General features: G+C 47.1%; 1 protein-coding gene across 1 annotated transcript in view; it reads right to left on the bottom strand.

Moving 5' to 3' along the window:
- LOC137639855 (tax1-binding protein 3 homolog) overlaps nt 1-21,324 on the bottom strand; it is a 123,307-nt gene extending 101,983 nt beyond the window's left edge. Inside the window, exon 1 of the mRNA XM_068372115.1 lies at nt 21,178-21,324. The gene's annotated coding sequence lies outside the window, so the exon portion shown is untranslated. The remainder of the gene's footprint in view (nt 1-21,177) is intronic.
- Nucleotides 21,325-21,765: the final 441 nt, after the last annotated feature.

Below are 21,765 nucleotides of genomic sequence, written 5' to 3'. Positions count from 1 at the left end.
CCCCTGCTGGGGGCTCTGCCACGAAAGGGCGGGATAAACCTAGTCGCTGGGGTATCGATCTTGGGTCTTACGACATAAGACGATGAAGGAGCACCCTTACGAGCAGAAGTAGCCATCAGGTCGTGTGTATCCTTCTGCACCAGCGAAGCCGCAATATCCTTGATCAACTGTTGAGGAAACAAGGCAGATGACAAGGGGGCAAAGAGAAGCTCCGACCTTTGACAGGGAATTACTCCTGCCGAAAGGAAAGAGCAAAGAGTCTCCCTCTTCTTCAGGAATCCAGCCGTAAAGGTAGCGGCGAGCTCATTGGAGCCATCACGGATGGCTTTGTCCATGCAGGACATAATAAGCACGGAAACATCCTGGTCGGCCGACGAGATCTTCCTGCTTAATGCTCCTAGAGACCAATCTAAGAAGTTAAAAACTTTGAAGGCCCTGTAAACCCCTTTAAGGAGATGGTCAAGGTCTGAGGAGGACCAATAAACTTTAGAGCGTCTCATGGCCAGGCGACGGGGAGAGTCTACGAGGCTTGAGAAGTCTCCCTGGGCAGAGGCAGGAACTCCCAAGCCGAGAACTTCTCCCGTGTCATACCAGACGCTCGCTCTAGAAGCTAGTTTAAAAGGAGGGAAAGCAAAGGCCGTCTTCCCCAAACTCCTCCTGGTGATCAACCAGTCGCCTAGCAAACGTAAAGCCCTCTTAGAAGAGCGAGAGAGCACTAGCTTAGTAAAAGAAGGCTTCGCAGCAGCTAGGCCTAGCGCAAACTCTGACGGAGGCGAACGAGGAGCAGAAGTTACAAAATGGTCTGGGAAAAGATCCTTAAAAATCATCATGATTTTCTTAAAGTCCATAGAGGGTTGAGCAGCTTTAGGCTCTTCTCCGTCTGATAAAATGCCCAAAGGAATATCAGTAGGCGGAGGATCAGCAACTTCCTCATCTGAAGGAACTTCGTCCGACAATTGTCGAGTCTCATGAAAAGGAGAGACCTTCCGCGGCGGCAATGCTTGACAGGCAATGTCAACAAGCAAAGGAGCAGCAGTAGCAGTAGAGGAAGCGACGTCACGCCGCTGCTGAAAGGACTGAAAGCCTCGTGACTGACCAACAACAACAACAGGAGTTGATGGACGCTCGACGTCACGTAGGAACTGCATTGACTGCCTAGACTGAGCAGTCAAAACAACCTTAGACTGCGGTGATTGACGCTCAACGTCAAGTCGAGCTGGTTGGCGAACGTCCTGAACGTCAACACGAGACTGCGGCAGCGGCTGAACGTCAACACGAGACTGCGGCAGCGGCTGAACGTCAACAAGAGACTGCGGCAGCGGCTGAAAGTTAACACGGGACTGCAGCGAGGGAGGATCCAAGTCACGTGACTGACGTGACAAACTACCGACATCACGTTTCAAAGAGGTAACTTCAAAAGGGCGAGTAAAAGCTCGTTTGGGCGGCTGACGGCCAGAGTCTCGATCAGTGTAACGGAGCGAAGGATCATCGTGAACCTGCTCAGCTTTATACTCTCCTATAAGGGAGGCAAGCTTAGTCTGCATGTCCTGCAGGACAATCCATTTAGGATCAACGGGAGTCGGAACGGGCCGAGACGATGGTAACGTCTGTGTAGGCAAAACATTGCCTTTACCGAGACCCTCGGACCCCGTGTTACGCTTACGTTTAATAGGAGAACAGTCTTCCGACGACTGCAAAGGGTCAGAGCTGTCCCAATGGCTACAGCCAGGACGCTGGACCTGTCCTGAAGGGACTGACTTCCGCTTCAAGGGTCTAGAAACCTTGCGTCAAGGTTTCTTTTGCGGAAAGCCTTCGGATGACGAGGAGAAAACAGCCTCGCTCGTCTTATGGTAGGGGCGATCTTGACGAGAAACGCCCGATACCAAAGAGGGAACGTCTGTACGATGGTTAAAGCCTCTCGTCCCCATAAGTCCTACGACATTACTTCTCCCTGGTGCAGGGGAGCCTGAAAGAGGTCTCTGACTAGGGGATCGACAAGCACGAACAGACGAACCCTCGGTCGCAACACTAAATACACTTTGCGCACTTATCACTTTATCACTACGATTTTCTGATTTGGCACTCTGACACTTCAATAAATTCACATCTGACATGAGTTGGTTACGGTCCGAAGCTAAGGACTCAACTTTCTAGCCTAAAGCTTGAATGGCAAGAAACATATCCCGCATGGATGGTTCATGAGTGCTAGTAGAGGGTTCAGGAACAACTACTACAGGGGAAGGATTAGGTTCAGGGGCATGGGAGGAGGAAAATTCCAACGACCTAGAGGAGCTTCTCCTCACCCTATCTCTCTCCAGCTTACGAGAATATTTATCAAATTCAAGCCAGACGAATTCCGACAAGACCACGCACTCATCACACCGATCTCCTAATTGGCAGGTTTTACCCCGGCAATTAGAACACACGGTATGTGAGTCGAGAGAGGCCTTGGGAAGACGTTTGTTACAATCCCTAGCATTACATTTGCGAAATTTAGGTCCAGGGATAGGAGAAGGGTCAGTCATATTGAACAGTCAAAAGAAAATCCAAAACAAATCCAAAGTCATCAACAATAAACACTAGCCAAAAAAGGGTTCAAGAGTTTTAATTGAAGAGAAAAACACCCGTCACAGCGAAAGCTCAAAACAACCAAAATGAAGTACTTCACCAAAAATGACGAAAACTCAAGGTCAACAGCGAGCGGAATCAACTTGTCGATGAGACCGACAGAGAAGAACTGGAGCTGTTTACAAGTATATGCGGTATCTGGCCGATAGTCGGCGCTGGTGGGCACACTCGCAACCTTCACGGCGATCGCTCGCGAGTTTTTGGGTTTCTGTCGAGCCGTCCGAGACGTCAGCTATTATATATTCACCGGCTAAGTTTAATATTTAAAATGTTTAATTCTAAGTCAATTCAAATCATAAGGGTTTGATTCCAATTAATTACATGATCGATATTTCATAGCACTCAAGAAATAAGGAGCCCCTGCACCTCGCTAAAACCTTGCTACGCAAAGTCTGTGGCCTACGCAAGCTGTGTGTGAAGGTATGTAGAAGTGTGACTCGTCCTAGAAAGCTGTTCCGAAGTTCTTTAGATGGAAACTCGCGCACTAGGACTTTCCCAATACCACCTCGTCAGGGTATGGGGATGCAACAGTATTAATCTTAATACAGTACTAGGAACACAAGGGAGCATGGTTTACGTGCAGTGGTTTGAAATCAGCTATGCAGAGAACCCAGGATGCTGCTTTTCCCAAGGGAGGGGATGATGAAGAAAAGAATAAGGGCCAGTCAAACCTTTTCATTCATGCAGACTAAAACCGGGTAACAATGCCCTCAACCTTCAGCTACTTGTCCAATAAGGAGCTTGAGGTTTCAAACCAGCTGTTGTGCAGCCACCACAGGACCGATAGAAAATGTATCGAGTCTCCTGTGGGTCACGTCTTGCAGGTAGTGGGATGTGAACGTGTTCTGTCGTTTCCACACCCCAGCTTGAAGAACCTGCGTCACTGAAAATTTTTTTTGGAAGGACAGGGATGTAGCTATGCCCTTGACATCATGTGCTCTGGGGCGCCGTGATGGAGGAGTGTCTGGATTCAGTGCAAGGTCAATGACCCTACGAATCCATGCTGAGATGGTGTTCTTGGTAACCCTCCTCTTAGTCCTTCCTATGCTGAAGAATAGTTCTGGCACACGAGGACGGGCTGCGGCTTTTCTCTTGAGATGGTCTGGGTCATCTGTTACAGTATGGAGACTAAAAATCCGGAACGAATCGAGGATCCGCTACTCCCAGGTTCTAAGCCTCAGCAATAAACTCAGGGACGAAGCTGAACATTACCTCTCCCCATCCCCTTGAATGGGCGATGTCATATGAGAGACCATGAAGTTCGCTGAATCTCTTGGCCGAGGCCAAAGCTAGTAGGAACACCGTCTTCCAAGTTAGGTGGCGATCTGATGCCTAACGTAATGGTTCATAGGGAGGTCTCTTAAGAGACCTGAGAACTCGAACCACGTTCCATGGGGGAGATCTCACTTCCGACTGGGGGCAGGTAAGTTCATAACTCCGTGTGAGTAGAGAAAGTTCTAGCGATGAAGAAATGTCCATTCATTTCAGTCTGAAGGCGAGGCTTAAGGATGAGCGATGGCCTTTCACTGCCGAAACTGATAGGCGCATTTCTTCACGCAAATACACGCGGAACTCCGCTATTGCTGGAATAGTGGCATCGAGTGGAGAGATACCCCTTCTACAACACCAACCACAGAAGACTTTCCACTTTGCCTGGTAGACAGCTGCTGAAGATTTCCGCAGATGTCCAGACATCCTGATCACAACTTGTTGCGAAAATCCTCTCTCAGAGAGGAGATGCTGGATAGTCTCCAGGCGTGAAGTCGTAGCGAGGCTACGGCTTTGTGGAAGATGTTGGCGTGTTGTTGTTTGAGTAGATTGTGTCGTGGAGGGAGTTCTCTTGGAGGCTCCGTTAGGAGTTGCAGAAGGTCCGGGAACCATTCTGCTTGATGCCATAGAGGAGTCATTGAAAGATTGACCGATGTTCTGGTCTTGTTGAGTACCCTCCTCATCAGAGAGAACGGGGGAATGTCGTAAACGTCGATGTTGTCCCACCGTTGTTGGAAAACATCTTGTCAGAGAGCCTTGGGGTCTGGGACTGGGGAACAGTACAGCGGAGCCTGAAGTTCAGGGCTGTTGCGAAGAGGTCCACAGTCAGAGAACCGCACAAAGTCAGGACTTTGTTGGCTACTAGATGATCAAAAGACCGCTCGGTACTCAATACCTGAGATGCTCTGCTCAGGTTGTCAGCGAGCACATTCCTTTTGCCTGGAATGAAGCGTGCCGATAGTGGTATCGAGTGGATTTCGGCACATCTCAGTATCTCTACTGCTAGATGGGATAGTTGCTGCGAAAAAGTACCTCCTTGCTTGTTGATGTAGGCCACTACTGTGGTGTTGTCGCTCATCACCACCACAGAGCGACTTGTCAGATACTTTTGGAACTGTTGAAGGGTCAGAAAGACAGCCTTCATCTCTAGGGAGATTTATGTGGAGATACTTTTTTTACTCTGACCAGAGACCTGAGGTCGTGTGGTGCAGCACGTGGGGCCCCCATCCTTTTTTTGAAGCGTCTGAATACAGCATCAAATCCGGGGGAGGACGAGAAGATCCCCTCCCTTTCGTAGATTCTCATCTGGCACCCACCACTGGAGGTCAGTCAGTTCCGCAGGTCCCATGGGGATCTGGATGTCCAGGGAGTCGTATGTTTGATTCCACCGGGACTTGAGTTGCCACTGGAGGAATCTCATCCTAAGGAGACCATTGGGAACTAAACGGGCCAGCGATGAAAGGTAACCGATGAGACATAGCCACGATTGGGCTGGAAGTTCTCGTGTGAGAAAAGGTCTTGCGACCTTTCTCAGCCTCGCTATCCTGTCGTCTGATGGGAAGGCTTTGTGGAGAGTGGTGTCTATAATCATGCCTAGGTATACCAGTCTTTGAGTAGGAAGCAGAGGGTACTTCCCAAGATTTACCATGATCCCCAGATCCTGGCAAAGTCTCAGAAGTTTGTCTTGGTGTTGAAGAAGGGTTGATACAGAGTCTGCTAGGATTAGCCAGTCCTCCAGATAACGGAGGAGACAGATGCCAAACCTGTGTGCCCAAGATGATACTAGGGTGAACACACTGGTGAAGACTTGTGGTGCTGTGGAAAGACCGAAGCACAGCACCTTGAATTGGTATTTTCTGTTGTCCAGGCTGAATCTTAAGTACTTCCTTGAAGACAGATGGACTGGGATCTGGAAGTACATGTCCTTTAGGTCCAGTGTGCATATGAAGTCTTGCGGTCTTAGTGCTAGTCTGACCGCGTCTACTGTTTCCATGCTAAACAGAGTTTGTTTGACAAACTTGTTCAGAGCTGAGAGGTCGATGACTGGTCTCCAGCCTCCTGGCGCCTTCTTTACAAGAAAGAGTCGACTGAAGAAGCCTGGGGATCCGTTGAGGACCTCTTGGAGAGCGCCCTTCTTCAACAAGGTCTGGACTTCTGCCTGAAGGGCTTGCCCCCTTGCCGATCCCATGGCAAGGGAGTTCAATAACACTGAATTCATAGTCAGGGGAGGTATAGATGTTATGAACGGGACGTGATATCCTAGACTGATCATGGAGATTGTCCAGGAATCGACCCCGAGTTGCTTCCACCTGTTTACGCAACTTTGTAGGTATCCCCCCATTGGTGGAAATGCAGGGGGACTGCCTATCCTAGCGTTTGCAGCCTCGGCTGCTCCCTCTAGGATTTTTGCCTCCCCTGGAGGACTTTTTGCCTTTCCGCTTTGACAGGAAAGGGCTTAGACACCATTGCCTTCGCTGCAGTTGTCGTGGTGGTGGTCTTGGTTGGATGGGACTGCTGTGGTGCTGGAGGTTTATAAGGCTTAGATGTTAAAGCCCTATGGAGGACGGAGTCTTGATGGGACTTCCTCCACCTCGCAGCAGCATGTTCAACATCCTTAGGCTCGAACAGAACAGACCCCTCTATGGAGGAATGTCTGAGACTATTGATCTTGGCGCTAGGGACTTTTTGTTGGAATCTCTCAGCTATTGCATCCTGACATTTCAGGATGGCATTTACCCACAAGTTCGAGACTTGGTGGGCCAGAAACTCGATCATGCAAGTACCTGAGAGAAGGAAGGTTTCCATAGCTTTCCTGGTACGTTCCTTGGAGAAATCCTCAGATCGTATCAGGATACCTTAGGTCCTCAACCAGATATCAAGCCATGAAGTAGCTTGCATGGTACACTTTGCGACCTTCTCCCGGTTGAGGATCTCGGCTGCCGAGTACGAGACCTGCCGGTTGGAGTGTCTCTCAAGAGGGCCTCCCCTGGTTAGCTTTTCCCGCGAGTGGTGAAGTGGAAGAGCTACACAAGGCTCCTCCAGGATCTCGAAGTACCTCCTCTGCTGCACACGAGGAGGTGGGAGGAGCTTGTTTGTGGTACCGGAACGGTTGGAGGAGGACATCTCGGAGAGCTGCTGGGCGATCTTGTCCTTGGTACTCTTTACCCCTTGAGACCAGGGCAGGGCTGCACTGGTCTTGGAGGGTTTTTGAGTACCAAGAACGCAATCTAGGATCTTGTCTTTGCCCTCTCGAGGGAGGATCTTCGGGTCAGAAAACCCGTTGAGAGCCCTCATTAGTCAGAACCTGCCAGAACGCATGTTCTGACTCCTGCTGGTCTCCTCCTGTTGTAGGACTTGCAGTGAAGTTTCCTTCTATCCCAAAGGCTCTTCTTGGGGAGAGTTGCAGCATTCCCTGAGTGGCTGGCTAGCTCCATCCTAGCCCTAGTGGAAGACTTTGGCAATGTTTTGGAGTCTTTGGATTCCTTCCGGGGAAGGAGGTAAGACTCCAACATTGATGAGGGTGGCATGTACTTTCTATTCCCGAACTGTGTGGAACTTTCGGCGTGAAGAGAGGTTTCCTCCATTGGTGCGATGGGGGAAAATCTCTCTTCGTGTGGTTCCCTTGGTTATGGGAGGTATTTGTCCAAAAGGGAAGGAGGGTTAGTCCAAGAAATAGGAGGAACTTGCCTTGAAGGTCTGCGTGGAGTCAGTTTTGCCCTCGGGGAAGTGACCGCGTCCAGCATTCCTCTTTTCCTCTTCAAAGGGGTTGAGTAAGTTCCCTTCTCCCACAAAGAGTGGTGGTATGCGCTTGTGGGGAGGAGAATGAAGCGATGGCGACCTTGCCAGCGACGTTCCTTGTGGTGCGCAGGCTCGTGCGCGGGAAAATATTGGCGCAGGCTCGTACGCGGGAGAATATTGGCGCAGGCTCGCACGCGGGAGAATATTGGCGCAGGCTCGCACGCGGGAGAATATTGGTGCTCGCGTGAGGGACACTGATGGCGTGCGCACGGGAGATTGGTGGCGTGCGCGCGCGGGAGACTGATGGCGTGCGCGCGCGGGAGACTGATGGCGTGCGCGCGCGGGAGACTGATGGCGTGCGCGCGCGGGAGACTGATGGCGTGCGCGCGCGGGAGACTGATGGCATGCGCGCGCGGGAGACTGATGGTGGGCATGCAGGAGAATCACGATGTGCGCGTGGGCACGCAGGAGTGTGTTCGCGCGCGTCTGTCAAAGACTTAGGGTTCGCGTGAAGGACAATGTGCGCGGGCACAAGGGAGAATGCTGGCGCGCATCCTTAGGAGAGAGAGAGAGAGGGCGCTCGTGCGCGTATCTCTGTGAGTGCACGCGGGAGAAGGTTGGCGCACAGGTGAGCACTGGCAAGAGATGGCACGCGGGTGAGGGCAGCAGGGTTGTTGCCTCATCTACGAACTTGCGTGCAGGAGTTTGATGGCATGTTGGCTGGCGCGCAAGATGACGCTCAGGAGAGCGTGATGTAGGGCACACGGGAGAACGCTGTTGCGCAGGAGGAGAACGTTGGCACGCAGGTTATTGGCGAGTAAGAGAATGGTGGTGCGCAGGTGAGTGCTGGCACATGAACGCAGGGCGCGTCGGTGCAGGAGAGCCCTGGCGCACAGGAGATCGTTGACGTGTGTGCGCATGTGGCGCGCATGGCACGTGGTTGAGATCTGCTCCTGTTGGCATGTAAGCGCGTTAGGTTGTTGCCCTGCGTGAGGGCGAACAAGATGGGTGGAACGCCGCAGTGATGGGGCCTGACGAGCTACTAATGAGCGCTGGTCAGGTTGCGTGGGCGCGTGGTGCGCGGTCCGTTGGCGCGCAATAGCGCGCTCAGGTGAAGCCTTGTCAGGCCCATGCAGGAACGGAGATAGAAGGTCGACGTGTCCTTTAAAAGGACGACCATCCACCGAAGGAGATCGCGAACAATCTGCAGAGAGGTCCAGGACCGAAGTCACAAGACTGGTTGCAGGTGCAGTGATGGACGATCAGTCTAGAGGCTCCTTTGCGGGGGACTGCATAGACGACGTTGAACCAAAAGAGGCGCCTCCTCACTGCAGGTGAAGGAAGGCCTCTATGGCGAAGAGGAAGGCGAGTCTTCCGACGGATGCGCCCTCTGGGGGACATTGGATCAGCAAGCTGATCGTCAGCAGTCCTCTGAAGAGGAGTTTCTGTAAGTGAGCTCCCCCAAGGGAGAGAAACACTAGCAGGAGAGACTGATGATGAACTTAGTTTCTCCCTCGGAGGATGGTCAGGAATGGGGGAAACTAAGCCGTTAGCTACTGTAGAGTCTGGAGTGGCAGAGGAGATGGGTGACGTCGCATGGGACACCTCTGACACAACAACGAGTCAGGGGATCTACCTCTGACGGTGACGACGATTGCTTGACAGCAGCACCCACGCGGATGTAATCAAGCAAAAGCTCCTAGGAGGGCGAACCCGCGAGCCCCAAGGAGGACCAAATCTGAAAGAGGGGATAGTGACATGGCCTCCCCCAGGGGGGGGGGGGGAGGGAGAGCTGCTTCGCTAGGGGAAGCAACGTCATCTCTCGAGACCCAAGGTTGGATAGAAATCATTCCGTCTACGCTACTACTCGACGGTCTCTCGAATGAGACCGACTGGGTAGGAGCTTCGGAGGAGGTTTGGGCGACAGAAGAAGAGGCCTTGGGTTTTTCTTTCTTCGAAGAAACCTTCGAAGGAGAAACATCCCGCTTGGACTTCTTCCGCCATCGTGAAAACCTCTCCCACTGGGAGGCAGACCACTCCCTACACTCACTACACTTGTTGACACTATCACACCGTTGGCCCCTACAAGAAGGACAAAGGGCGTGAGGATCAGTCTCGATCGCCGACATGAATGTTCCACAGGGGAGGTCAGGAAGACCAGGGCATGTGCACATGGTCGCAGAGGCCAACTTCACGTACACAGTCTAAGAAAAAGAAAACAACAAAAAGCATTAATGGCTGCCAAAATGACGGCGTGGATGAGAGCGGACAAGTCCGATCGTCATCCAAGCTGAGAGCAAAGAGAGCTCAATCACAAGAGTGAGGGGGAGCGGTCGCAAGCTACCAACCCTAACCCCCGATAACTAGCGGTGTGGGTAGTTAACCCTCGTTAAAAATTAATGGATCGTCATTTCACCTACGTCGAAAGTAATACCCCTATTAAATAGCATGGTTTGTATTCCAGTTACGGATCAAACATAGATTATGTCATTATTACATCATCGACTGTTTTCTCCGTAGCAAGATGTAACCCAAACGTCTTAGTTTTTGACCAATGATGATTATCCACATTTTATTTGGGGCTAGCTTTATAACAAAACTAGAATCACGTGACTTGAATACCCAATCAGGTGACAGTTTTACTAGGAAACGAACACTTTTCGAGACTTTTCACACAACTTCCACGGCTAATTTTTCAGTCTTTTGAGAGCCATGGAGGGGTGTGAACCTTCAATTTCTGGTGCGGTTTCTCATTTACCTTCTACTTCAACATTGATTTCTGTGGATTTTCTCCCCGTTCTTGTTTCAATTGTTATATAAAATGTTATTTTCATTAGTAAAATAAATTTTTGAATATACTTACCCGATAATCATGTAGCTGTCAACTCTGTTGCCGACAGAAATCTACGGTAGGGATACGCCAGCGATCGCTATACAGGTGGGGGTGAACACCACAGCGCCATCTGTGGTCAGGTACTCCAGTACTTCTTGTCAACACCACCTCAATTTTTTCCTCGGTCCACTGGTTCTCTATGGGGAGGAAGGGTGGGTCAATTAAATCATGATTATCGGGTAAGTATATTCAAAAATTTATTTTACTAATGAAAATAACATTTTTCAATATTAATCTTACCCGATAATCATGTAGCTGATTCACACCCAGGGTGGTGGGTGGAGACCAGCATACATGTTAACAAAGAAGCTAAGTATCCCGTATTTTATTTTATTAGTTATTCAAAAATAACATAAAATAAATAAGTACCTGGTAAGGAAGACGACTTGAACCATTACTCTGCCTTTATTAAGTACGTCTTCCTTACTGAGCGTAGCGGTCCTCTTAGGATGCTGAACGACTCTTAGGTGCTGAAGTATAAAGGGCTGCAACCCATACTAAAGGACCTCATCACAACCTTTAACCTCGGCGCTTCTCAAGAAAGAATTGACCACCCGCCAAATCAACAAGGATGTGGAAGGCTTCTTAGCCGACCGTACAACCCATAAAAAGTATTCAAGAGAAAGGTTAAAAAGGTTATGGGATTATGGGAATGTAGTGGCTGAGCCCCCGCCTACTACTGCATTCGTTGCTACGAATGGTCCCAGGGTGTAGCAGTTCTCGTAAAGAGACTGGACATCTTTGAGATAGAATGATGCGAACACTGACTTGCTTCTCCAATAGGTTGCATCCATAACACTCTGCAGAGAACGGTTCTGTTTGAGGGCCACTGAAGTAGCCACAGCTCTCACTTCATGTGTCCTTACCTTCAGCAAAGCAAGGTCTTCTTCCTTCAGATGAGAATGTGCTTCCCTAATCAGGAGCCTGAATAGGTAAGAAACTGAGTTCTTAGACCTTGGAAGAGAAGGCTTCTTGATAGCACACCATAAGGCTTCTGATTGTCCTCGTAAAGGTTATGACCTTTTTAGATAGTACCTAAGAGCTCTAACTGGGCAAAGTACTCTCTCCAGTTCGTCCCCCACCAAGTTGGACAGGCTTGGGATCTCGAACGACTTAGGCCAAGGACGTGAAGGAAGCTCGTTTTAGCAAAAAAAACGAGCTGCAAGGAACATGTAGCCGTTTCAGATGTGAAAACTATGTTCCTGCTGAAGGCGTGGATCTCACTTACTCTTTTAGCTGTTGTCAAGCACACGAGGAAAAGAGTTTTTAATGTGAGGTCCTTAAAAGAGGCTGATTGGAGAGGTTCAAATCTTGATGACATAAGGAACCTTAGGACCACGTCTAGATTCCAGCCTGTAGTGGACAACCGACGTTCCTTTGAGGTCTTAAAAGACCTAAGGAGGTCCTGTAGATCTTTGTTGGTGGAAAGATCCAAGCCTCTGTGGCGGAAAACCGCTGCCAACATACTTCTGTAACCCTTAATCGTAGGAGCTGAAAGGGACCTTACGTTCCTTAGATGTAACAGGAAGTCAGCAATCTGGGTTACAGTGGTACTGGATGAGGAAACTGCATTGGCCTTGTACCAGCTTCGGAAGACTTCCCCTTTAGACTGATAGACTCTGAGAGTAGATGTCCTCCTTGCTCTGGCAATCGCTCTGGCTGCCTCCTTCGAAAAGCCCCTAGCTCTTGAGAGTCTTTCGAAAGTCTGAAGGCAGTCAGACGAAGAGCGTGGAGGTTTGGATGTACCTTCTTTACGTGAGGTAGACGTAGAAGGTCCACTCCTAGAGGAAGAGTCCTGGGAATGTCGACCAGCCATTGCAGTACCTCTATGAACCATTCTCTCGCGGGCCAGAGCGGAGCCAACCAACGTCAGCCGTGTCCCTTAGCGAGAGGCGAACTTCTGAAGTACCCTGTTGACAATCTTGAACGGCGGGAATGCATACAGGTCGAGATGGAACCAATCCAGCAGAAAAGCATCCACGTGAACTGCTGCTGGGTCTGGAATCGGAGAACAATACAACGGGAGCCTCTAGGTTATCGAGGTAGCGAACAGATCTATGGTTGGCTGACCCCACAGGGCCCAAAGTCTGCTGCAAACATTCTTGTGAAGGGTCCACTCTGTGGGGATGACCTGACCCTTCCGGCTAAGGCGATCTGCCATGACATTCATATCGCCCTGAATGAACCTCGTTACCAGCGTCAGCTTTCGATCTTTTAACCAGATGAGGAGGTCCCTTGCGATCTAGAACAACTTCCACGAAAGAGTCCCTCCCTGCTTGGAGATGTAAGCCAAGGCTGTGGTGTTGTCAGAGTCCACCTCCACCACCTTGTTAAGCTGGAGGGACTTGAAGTTTAACAAGGCCAGATGAACCGCCAACAGCTCCTTGCAATAGATGTGAAGTGTCCTTAGCTCCTGATTCCATGTACCCGAGCATTCCTGTCCGTCCAAAGTCGCACCCCAGCCCGTGTCTGATGCGTCAGAGAAGAGATGGCGGTCGGGTTTCTGAACAGCCAAAGGTAGACTTCCTTGAGAAGAAAGCTGTTCTTTCACCACGTGAGAGTAGACCTCCTCTCTTCGGAAACAGGAACTGAGATCGTCTCTAGCGTCATGTCCTTTATCCAGTGAGCCGCTAGATGATACTGAAGGGGGGGGAGGTGGGGTCTCCCTAACTCGATGAACAGGGCCAGCGATGAAAGTGTCCCTGTTAGACTCATCCACTACCTGACTGAGCATCGGTTCCTTCTCAGCATGCTCTGGAAGCAATCTAGGGCTTAGTAGATCTTTGGGGCCGACGGAAAAGCCCGAAAAGCTCGACTCTGAAGATCCATACCCAGGAAGACAATGGTCTGGGATGGGATGAGCTAGGACTCCTCAAAATTGACCAGGAGGCCCAGTTCCTTGGTCAGATCCATAGTCCATCTGAGAATCTCCAGACAGCGACGACTTGTGGGAGCTCTTAAAAGCTAGTCGTCTGACGGAGCCGGACACAAGATCATGGTACTGCTGCACAGTCTGTGAACTGTCAACCATGGGAAAGCGAGGAAGTACAGTGACAACCCGAAGCTGTCTAGACTGTCTGGGTCGTAAAGACAACTCCTTATCGGGTTGCTGAGGTTGCCGCACTGCGTCACAACAAGTCACTTCTGCTGGTTGTTGAACGTCTTCCCAGTGACACACTGACTCCGTAAACAAAAAATCCTCTAACAAGGACTAAGCTTGGACTGCATGTCTTGCAACACAGCTCAAGGTCTATGGGAGCAGGTGTGGTAACAGACGGGGTTAGCGACTGAAGTGGAACCATTACCCTCCCTGGAAGCATGTTATGCTTAAATAAAAGTCCATAGGAGGCTAAGCAGCTAAAGGCTCCTCTCCAAATGACAGAGTCCTCAAGGGAATATCAGAAGGAGGGAGAATAGCACTTTCTCATCTACAGGAACCATATCCGAGAAAAGCTAAGTTTTCTCAGTGAGGGTTTCACTGGTGCAAAAGCAGCAGACTAGAAGGCAACGTTATGAAACTGCTTGACAGTCTAGTGAGTTGGCAACAACCAAAGATGTGTGACTGAGAAGCATGCGGTAAGGTATGCAGAGCATGCTGTATGCAGAGCATGCTGTATGTAGAGCATGCTGTAAGGTAAGCAGAGCATGTTGCATGGCGTGCGGCTTATGCTGCATGGGATGAGGCTCATGCTGCATGGGATGAGGCTCATGCTGCATGGTATGAGGCTCATGCTGCATGGGATGAGGCTCAAGCTGCAAGGGATGAGGCTTATGCCGCATGCGTTGAGGAGGATGCATAGCATGAGGCTCCTCATAGCATGAGACTCCTGCCTCATGGGTTGAGGAGGATTCCGCATAGCATGAGGCTCCTGCCTCATGGGTTGAGGGGGATGCCGCATAGCATGAGGCTGCCTCATGGGTAGAGGAGGATGTCGCATAGCATGAGGCTCCTGCCTCATGGGTTGAGGAGGATGCCACAAAGCATGAGGCTCCTGCCTCATGGTTTGAGGAGGATGCCGCATAGCATGAGGCTCCTGTGAAGTTCCTGCCTCAAGAGTTGCGTCTGCCTCAAGGGTTGAGGAGGTAGCTGCGCAGAGAGAGGCTCATGCTGTGAAGAATGCGGTTGCTGCATGCGTTGAGGCGGCTGCCTCATAGCATGAGGTTCCTCAAGAGTTGAGGCTCTTTCAAGAGTTGAGGTTCTTGCCTCAAGAGTGGAGGTGGCTGCCGCAAGAGTTGAGGTTGCTGCCTCAAGGATGGGGGAGGTTGCCACAACGCAAGAGGTTGCTGCCTCGAGGATGGAGGAGGTTGTCGCAACACATGAAGCTCCTGCCTCAAGGGTAGAGTAGGTTGCTGCAAAGCATAAGACTCCTGCCTCAAGTGTTGAGGAGGTTGCCGCGAAGCAAGAGGCTCCTGCCTCAAGGAAAGTGGAGGTTGCTGCACAGCGCTGGTATCTGGCAACTCCCAATGCGGCAGCTCACGCGTGGAGGTAGGTTGAGGAACCTCAACATCATACGTCTGGCAGGGTGGACTGGTATCTGGCAACTCCCAATGCGGCAGCTCACGCGTGGAGGTAGGATGAGGAACCTCAACATCATACGTCTGGCAGGGTGGACTGCGCAGAGGTGGAGGAGCGCTCGCAGGAGGAGGTGTGCTAACCTTCTCTGCCTGAAACTCCTGCATCAACACCGCAAGCTGAGACTGCATTGTCAGCAGCATAGACCACTAGAGTTTAAAAAAAAAGACAACAACAAACGGAGCTACTGTCCGTTGAGACTGAGGGTCTAAAACAGCTGGTGCGGCAACAGACTGAGTTACTGTCTGTTGCGATACCACCTTGCCTCTCTGGGAGGTGTGCAGTTGTCGTACTGCAGCAAGTCCGAACTGACCCAGTGTTAAAGACACCACCTAGGAGTTGGACTTGCGCGGAAGGGACCGACTTGCACTAAAAGCTGCAAGATTTGGTCCATGGTTTCTGCGAGAAACCTCTTCCGCAGACGAGGAATAAATGGGCTCTCTCGTCTTTGTGTGGGTGGGGTGATCACCTCGGCTACATGAGTTGGTTACACCCGAAACCACGGAGGGAAACGTCTGTTCGTCGATCAAGGCCTGCTGAACCCATAAGTCCTTCGACATTACTTCTCCCCTGGGCTTGGGAGCTTGTAAGAGGTCCCAGACTAGGCGAACAACTGGCACGAACAGACGAACCCTCGAACGCAACACTGTAACACTTTGCGCTTATCACTTTATCACTTTTGATTTTCTGTTTGCACTTATTTCACTGAACTCGAAACTTTAAGTGGTTTGTACCTGAAACACGCAATTCTATCCTTCATTAAAAGTTAGTAATTGCGAAAACAGTATTACAATGTAACAGAAAAACATAATGAAAGATAAATAATTCAGTGGCTGGAAAAGAGACTAAACACTAGATCAAAATAAACTACGTTTAAAATCTCTCACCGCATAAAGCTTGAGAACAAGAATAAAACTCTAGAAACGTTTACCTTCTTCCCCTAAAGAGACTAGGGAGAAGAGCTAAAACGATAACAACGTTACCCGCTTGAACGAAACGTTTATCCTCCTCTCTCTCCCTCCGTCTCTATCTCTCTCTCTCTCTCTCTCTTGACTTAGAACCTGAGAGAAGAGCCCAATTATATATATCGTTAAAACATATTATTGTTAAAGGAAAAAAACTGAAAGATTTCCCAAATAAAAAGTTCCTTTATTAGAATTAAAACCATTTAAGCTAAGAAAGAATGAACAAAACGCTAGAATCGGTTTACTCTTACTGCAACGTGACACCGTGAATGCTCTCTCTCTATCGTAACGATAGAGCGCAAGTTGAACGTTCTGAACGTCAACAACTGCAGAGACAAAACAAAACGTTAGTTCAACTTTGAAAACAGTACGAGACTTATCAAAGAAATTCTTTCAAAAACATTAAAATAGCATAATATGTTAACAGGTAAAACGAAATGACGGGCTCAATGTAAATTAACTTCGGTTCCAAGAAAAGACCGCCTACTATTAGGAAAGGTCGAATATAAACAAATATAAAAATTAATTTAAGGAAGTTAATCAAAGAGGCCTATAAAAGGCGGAGAGATATAAAATAAATCTATAACTTTTGTTAAGCAAAATTAAGAGAGTCTATACTCTCTTCGACACCAACACTTCCGTCTAAGGGAAGGGTCGGCCATTTAAAAGTGAAAGAGAGTTCATACTCTCTTCGTACCAAAATTAAATCAAAAATTAAATCAAATTAATTCCAAAAACTTGCTAAGCTAATGATATAGCTTCCTGAATAGCGAAGGCTAAATTCTAGAGCAAATACATCACCAAATCGTGAGCAATAACTCCAGAATCAACAGCGTATCCATGTAGGTCTAGCCGGAGGCACGACAGAGGAAAAATTGAGGTGGTGTTGACAAGAAGTACTGGAGTACCTGACCACAGATGGCGCTGTGGTGTTCACCCCCACCTGTATAGCGATCGCTGGCGTATCCCTACCGTAGATTTCTGTCGGCAACAGAGTTGACAGCTACATGATTATCGGGTAAGATTAATATTGAAAATTATAAATTGTTTATCAGTGGCTAGTTCCTCCCGTGTGAATAAAAAATGGACATTAACTAACCTAAACTTTCTCCCCTAACCTAACCTACAAGCCGTGTCCTTACCTACTTACCTAAAGGGAGGGGGGGGGGCTAATGGCCCCCCTGCGCCCACCCTTACACTGCCATATTCTAAGATAGCCGTAATCATACATAAAGATGCCCGCTATCATACATACACCCTAAAGATTTTCTTTTACCTTACTGTGGTAACATCGAAAGAATAATAAAGTACAGTACTACCAAGGTCATGGTGTTATTAAAAGTGAGTGATATAATTTGCCTCACCTGTGGTTCTAAGTGCCGACTTAACATTAACAAAAAGAAAAAAATTATTTCGTTGTTACAGAAGGTATGTTGTATTAAAAAAGAAGAAGTGAATAAAAGGTGCAGTTTTACATATCCATTTTTAAGGAAACTTGGCTTGAAAAGTTATAGAATCTAATGTTACTTGTACATAATTATATTTGTGTTAGATTTAGTTATAAATTTGTTGAAAATTAATTAAGAATTTCTCAGAATACTATAAATGATTGGTGTTCATTCATTTGCGAGGTCATTGTGCATTGGGTATTGAGTTGGAAAAGTGCAGCTCACCTTTACCCTCCAACCTAAGTGCACAAAGTTTTTAGGCTGTCGTATATTTTATACGGCTGTTTGAGGGGGTTCAGAGGGGGAAACAAAGCCCACCCCCTGTTACGTAAGGGTACAGCTACTAGGTTAGGTCAGGGTATGGCTACTAGGTTAGGTTAGGTTATGTTAGATTAGGTAAGGTAGTTTGCTTAGTTAGCTGGTAGCATTGTTTATTGCTAATTCTACATGTGCCATTATTCGTATGTTGAAACGGATTCTTGAATTCATTCCCCACCCAAAAAAACCCGGTTTCCAACTGGGGGTCCCCCAAGATTGGAAAGGTTAACAAATTTGGTAAAAATACTGTTCCTCAAAATATAAAAGAGGACCGCTTTAGATAAAGCACTAGGTAATTCATCAGAAAAAAGAAACGGAGCCTTTGTATATCAGGGGCCAGTTCCTCACACGTTTATTAAAAAGGGACATCAACTAATGTAACCTGACCTACTTACCGAACGGGGAGGCTAACGACCCCCTGCGACCCCTTTACACTGCCGTATTCGAAGTTAGACAGAATAATACATACAGTTGGCCGCTATCATACATACACCCCAAAAAATCAAAATTATTAGTGGCGGAGCTATTGTATACAATTACCCAATTAACTTATGACAGAAGCCTCACCTAACAATCTTCTTCTGAACTACGAGGTTGAAGGAGGTTCCTGTAGTGTGCTAACAAAAGGAGCAAAACAGGAATCTTTTATTAAATTCTATAACTTCTTTCATAAGGGTTTCCACTAGTAGTATAGGGGATTCAAAATAGTGTACTTCCAAAAATCTGTTCCTTTATGCAAGTTCCAATGTTCTAACTAATATTGCACAGTTCTACAATTGAAGCGGAACATTAAGAAGACACGATACGCGTTAATTTGGAAAATCCTGGCAAAACATGGTGGAATACATAAGTGCCATGAATCTGGGTAAAGTTTTACTGTATCAAGTAAAATACTTGAATAAACCGGGTGAAGTAGAATACTGTACTTGAATGTGGTGGGTAAAATGATGTAGGGGGGAAATGGGGAGGGGTTATAAGAAAAGGAGTAATCCTATTGGTAGAGGAGGAGTTTATGCGTAGAAGGTCGAAAACTGCTATGTATAAACGAACGAACGAACGAGACAGACTACAACCGACCCGTAGAATGTTAACAAATAAATGAAAAATATACCATTAGTATAGGATATAGATAATTAGCATATTTTTTCATCGTTTTATCATATATCCAAGAAGGTAATGTATAGAGAAAACAGGCTTGTTTTACCATTATATACAGTTTCCCCAGTATGTTTTCCCCACCCAAAACCCCGAGTTCCCACTGAGGGTCCCCCATTATTGGGGGATATATAGATATATATTGAAAAAAGTAGTTTTTCCCCTAGTTTACATAACCTTGTAATACAATACAATAATACTGAATCTGTAAGGGGGAGTTTAAAAAGATCACAATAGGTTTCCAAATATGAGAATAAGTACTATCTCAATTTATCTTGAGGTAGGTTATAAAAATAAAAATGTTTCATCAAGATTGTTGCCGTTCGTTACTACGGGAGTCTGACACTTATTATAAGATAAGCAGCTTCAGATATATGGTAAATGTGTAGGAGAGCTCCGCGCTCGATTTAAAAGTTTCTAAAAGTAGAAAACGAAAGAAAACAGTAAATTAGAGCTACAGTTACCTTGAAACTGTGAGATAATCCTCCTACAACCACCTAACTCTTACACAGAAAATGTAAGCATAAACCTACTACTACAATTATGGGGGACCCCAGTGGGAAGCGGGTTTTTTGGGTGGGGGGAGGAGGAGAAAAGTGATTTTTCGGGGCACTACCGAACCTAATACAACTACCTACCCTACCCTGGGGGCCATGTACCCCTACCTAGGCCTACCGGGGGGGGCTCCGCCCCCCCTGCGACCCCCCCTTAAGGCCACAGTAATTTTCAGGGCACCACCGAACCTAAGACACCCACCTAACCTAGCCTATGGGACCCTGTACCCCTACCTAGGCCTACCGGGGGGGCTCCGCCCCCCCCTGCGACCCCCCCTTAAGGCCACATTGAGTTTCAGTTCAAACGAAACAAATTCAAATGAAAACGCCTTTTGCAAAAAAAGGAACACAAACTTCAAATTAGTCTCAATATCTAACTTACCTTTGAAACAAGACACGAAAAAATTGCACCTCCTCTTCCTTTTCCCACGAGTAACCACACTACGATCACACCGGAATGCTAATTTGTTGTAATCTATACGGCACACATTTTCACAATTAGGGCACTTTTTCTCTGCCAAAATCAAACCATGACGTTGAGCAAATGCAATTAGCAAATCAACTTTCCCTGAATAATGTACACAAAAATCCCCATAAGAAATAAAGCAATTGTCACAAGTGACACAGTCGGAACGGGATGAAGGTCCTGCTAATTGCTCCATACTTCACGGCAAAACGAGCTTTTCAGTTTGAAGGGAGATCCGAAACGTGCAAAAATATTCCTCCGCGGAACTTCACGTAAACTGTGGTAACTGGTGGAAAAATAGCAGGGATAAGTGAAGTAATAAGTGTCAGCATTGGCTAGATTTGTAAAAACCGCCATGATTGGTTTTCAAACAGTGTGACTTCAAGAAAACACCTGTTATTGGTTAGAATAGCATTGAGAACTAGTCTGCCATACGCAGTAAGGCGGTGAAACAGCTCATTTTAGCCAAGACATCACACAGTAAACAAAAACAAACACTTAGAAAAAATCCAAGTGAAACATAACTATACACACGAATATCTTCGTTAAATAGAAGCTGCTCATATATTGACTATTATATAAGCGTTCTATATGATATAATAGTGAATTGTAGGTGTTTAAATTCTTCAAGATCTTCCGCGGAGCTCTCCTACACATTTACTAGATATGTCATTAATTAAAGCTTAAACTCTTTAGTAGAATGAAAAGCTCAGGAATCAGGAACCAACAGAATTAAAAGAGATCAAGTGGGCATGGAGGCAAAAGAAAGTACAGTGGTAACGCGTTCGCCTAGCATTCGCATGGCAGCAGATCGATCCCCGCCCAGGATTGTGAGCTTAAGCTGTTTACCGGGGAGGCCACTGCTGTGGTAGGGCACCACAGTGGGGGGTTGGGCTTGCCCGGCTGAAGTTCTGGTGAGCATCTATTCTGATGGAACTGGAACTAAAACCAGACATCTTTAACCTTTATTTGCAAAAGGGACACTACAAAAGCCCCTTCAATAATACCCTACTGTGGAACTGGACCACTCTGTGATGCGAGTTATCCTTATCTAAGATGACAAATAGTTTTACTTATATAGTCAAGAAACAAAATGAGATATAATATGGACATAAGATAAAGACCTAAACAGTCTTATAAATAAATAACTATTTCAGAAAGACAGAGTACCTTTAAAAAGTCCAGAGGCAGAATACAGTTCGCTGTCACTGTCAGTATCGGTTCGAGACAAACAAGTTGTATTTTACTACGAGTCTTGAACTTAATATGTCGCTGATTGAGAGCACATTTGTTCTTGGCCATTTATACGTAACTAATAAGAAATGAGTTAATTTTAAACATTCTATTTTCATTATAAAGTAAATAAATAAATTTCTATTAAATAAAATTTATTCAAACACGAAAATTTTGATAAATATCCTCTTTAAGATAATTCAATAAATCATTTTTTCCCAAGCATACACCAAAACCTTCAGTCATTTTCTTCTTCTTTTGTCTTCTGCAAATAATGTATTAGGGAGAAGCATAAATCCTATCACGTTTACCACGAAGATAATATACCTCCATGACCTTTGCAGTACTAAAACGACCATAGTCAAAATAATAGCCCCTCAATTTGAGAAGTATGACTATAATGTCGTCGATGGTTATGTTATTGAAACAATTATCAAATACTTGAGTTATGATAAAGGATGTAAGATGTGTGACAAATTACCATGAAAATAATAGAAACCTTTTGCATTTTCTAGAAAAAACTAG

The sequence above is a fragment of the Palaemon carinicauda genome, chromosome 4 (genome assembly GCF_036898095.1).
Source record: "Palaemon carinicauda isolate YSFRI2023 chromosome 4, ASM3689809v2, whole genome shotgun sequence".
Lineage (NCBI taxonomy): Eukaryota > Metazoa > Arthropoda > Malacostraca > Decapoda > Palaemonidae > Palaemon > Palaemon carinicauda.
The sequence above is the reverse complement of the archived record's forward strand: the minus strand, read 5'-3'. Positions and strand labels throughout refer to the sequence as shown.